At 43.7% G+C, this 3,032-nt stretch overlaps 1 protein-coding gene across 1 annotated transcript in view; it reads right to left on the bottom strand.

The window, feature by feature from the left end:
* The window catches only part of PLEKHF1 (pleckstrin homology and FYVE domain containing 1), a 24,030-nt gene extending 21,975 nt beyond the window's left edge, over positions 1–2,055 (bottom strand). The window contains exon 1 of the mRNA XM_077754678.1: positions 1,986–2,055. The gene's annotated coding sequence lies outside the window, so the exon portion shown is untranslated. The remainder of the gene's footprint in view (positions 1–1,985) is intronic.
* Between the last annotated feature and the right edge of the window lie 977 nt (positions 2,056–3,032).

Here is a 3,032-nt window from a genome sequence, read left to right as displayed (position 1 = left end):
ACACACACACACACACACACACAGACACACACACACACTGGAGTATTACTTGGCAATCAAAAAGAGTGAGATCTTGTCATTTGCAACTATGTGGATGGAACTAGAGGGTATTATGCTAAACAAAATGAGTCAGAGAAAGACAAATATCATATGACTTCACTCATGTGGAATTTAAGATACAAAACAGATGAACATAAGGGAAGCAAAAATAATATGAAATGAGGGAGTGGGACAAGACATAAGAGATTCTTAAATATAGAGAACAAACCGAGGGTTGCTGGAGGGGTTGTGGGTAGGGGGATGGGCTAAGTGGGCAAGGGGCATTAGGGAAGACACTTGTTGGGATGAGCACTGGGTGTTATATGTAGGGGATGAATCACTGCTTTCTACTCTTGAAATCATTATCGCTCTGTATGCTAACTAACTTGGATGTAAATCTAAAAAATAAAATAAAATAAAACAAATGAAATAAACAAATAATTACTTTAAACTAAAAAAAAAAGAAAATCATGCTGGAAAACTTGCAAGTTACCTATTGTTAGAGAGCAGTAAAAAAAAAAAAAAGAAGAAAGCACGCTCAACTTTCCATTGTCAAGAGTTCTTTCCCTAAATGCATTAGGTAAAGGTCTTTCTTACATTGTGCTAGGAATTCTTCAGCCCATTTCCTGACTGGGAGGCCAGAGTCAGAACTTCCCCTCCCCTTTCCAAAGTCAACAAGTGGGAATTTCCCAAGAGCCACAGTTTCCCTCACCCAAACCTTAATAATCAGAGCTCTGAATAAATTTTTAAAAAATCAGCAAAATCAAAGACGTACAATAACAACAAAACACAAAATCTCCCACACCAGATGAAATAAAATAGAGCTAGAAAGAAACAAATAAAACAAAACCAATCTAGGCCTAGAAACGGCCTTACAAAGGCCCCCGGGGAAAATATCGTGCCAAAAATCTTTCTAAAGGGGCAACTGGAGTTAAGAGAAACAAGATTTCTGAAATGAGCTTCGTTCTTAATGCTGCCCTGACCCCTCACCCCACCCCTGACGCTGCAGTGGGGAGAGAGGGAGAAGACAGAATCCTGTGGGGACAGCTCAGTAATACCTTCCAATCAGAGACAAATAGATGGAGGTCAGGAGCTGCTTTGGGAAGAGACGTGGAAACTATTAGTGGCTTTCCTGTCCCCATGGTCCCCAGGGTCTTACAGAGGCGGGTCAAACCACCTGGCCCTGTGTTGATTTTTCCTGGCTGGGGAGCACAGCTAGAGACAGAAGACAGAACAATCATGTCACCATTGCTCTAATTTTCTCCAGCCACAAATTCCATAGGGATTCAGGAAATGGATGGCTGCTTCTGGGTTTGACAAAATGTAGGAATGTCTTCCCAGTTAGAGCCGCACTGTGCTTTGATTTCCTTTGATTGCAATGAAACAACAAACAAAACAAAACAAAACAAAAAAAACACCAATTCTAGACCCCAAAGGCAAAGACCCTTCCTATTTCCCATCAAAGTCACTACTAAGCTGTACCCAGGACCCATGTCCCCTTCTCCTGCCGACGTGTTCATCAGGGTATTTCATCATCCCAACTGCTTTGCCATCCAGAGTAGGCATTGCCTTTTTGGTACCCAAGGGTTTTGTCTGGAGCCTATGGCCAGGCCCCTGCAGGAACTATGGGGCAACCAAATGTCCACCAAATGGAGACACACTGACCCCTCTCCTAAGCTCCCTCTCACAGGCTATAACAGCTCACAGGGCTGTCCTGAAAGTCTGGTATTAGTAGGAGAAAGTACAGAGAACTTGAAACAGCCAGCGTCATAAGGGCCCTTTAAAGAGTATGTGTGAGTGTACGTGTGTTAACAAAACTTTAAAATATTTACTGTAAAACAAACAACAGCTCCCTCCCCCCAGTTGCAACAAAAACTCCCAAATGCTTCATCAAATTAAATCTTGGAGGTTCAAAAAAACAAACAAAACAGCACTCAAAGGCTTACCTTGGATCTCTCCCTCCTCCTGTCCTCCCCCAGCCAGCCACTTTGATCTCTTTTAGCTGATTTGTCTCCACCATTCAGGCTTTTCAAAGCTTTGTAGCCCCTCCCAGTCAGGGGCTGGGGGTTCCTCAGCACCTCGAGCCCAGGGCACTGTGTGTGAGGTCAAACACTGAATTTGCAGCTTCTCCCTGGGAGGGATCAGCCACGCTCAGAGTGTGTGGATTAGTGCTCCAGAGGCGTTCCAGGGCAATGCAAGCACACAGCAGCTGTCTGCATTGTGACCAGGGAGTGGTTTTGAAGTATTGGTTTCCTGTTTAAGAAAGTGAGTCCCTTCTGGTTTTCATTCTCTGGTATTGAGACTGCCTTGAACCCCATGTACCCTTCCCCCACCCCCTCCCTGAAATGAGTACTAGTTACATGGGGTCTCTGGCTACTGTCAGTGTCAATTAGGGACAGGATTTCACTTGGCCAAAGAGCGTTTGACTATCTGGAGTCAAGCTTTCTTGCTCAATTTACATTTTTTCCTGAATTCATCACGTAAAGCATAGAACAGACTTTCCCAATGGGCAGCACTGCATCTAACTAAAACCGGAATGTATTTATTTGCCTTTGGTTTGGAATATTTCCGAGTTCTGAGCCCAGAAGGCAGTTTTCCTTACAAGGTCATTGCATACAGTTGAGCAGGTTGTTCACTGCACAAAGTGCTCAGCAGAGATGAGAGACAGCCAAAATCTAACCTTCACTTCACTTTCCAAGTTGTGTCCAGTCCAGAGGGGACACCTTTTTAAGTTGTCAGTCTAGAAAGGAAACTTGCAGATGATGGAGATTCTTTTTCAATCCACAATACAGCCCCCATGAATTATTATAGGATCTCTCATCATATAAACCAACCTTGATGCTTCTGTGGGCAGGTCAGTCTTCTGGGTCTCTTGGAGAATCGGGAGATGTTCTTCATGAGATTCATGCTTAAAATCCATGGTTCTCAACTGTGGGCAATTTTGCTCCCAGGAAGGTTGCACAATGTTTGGAGACAATTTTGGTTACAACTTG

This window comes from Crocuta crocuta, unplaced genomic scaffold, assembly GCF_008692635.1.
Source record: "Crocuta crocuta isolate KB4526 unplaced genomic scaffold, BGI_CrCroc_1.0 scaffold121, whole genome shotgun sequence".
Classification (NCBI taxonomy): Eukaryota; Metazoa; Chordata; class Mammalia; order Carnivora; family Hyaenidae; genus Crocuta; species Crocuta crocuta.
The sequence above is the reverse complement of the archived record's forward strand: the minus strand, read 5'-3'. Positions and strand labels throughout refer to the sequence as shown.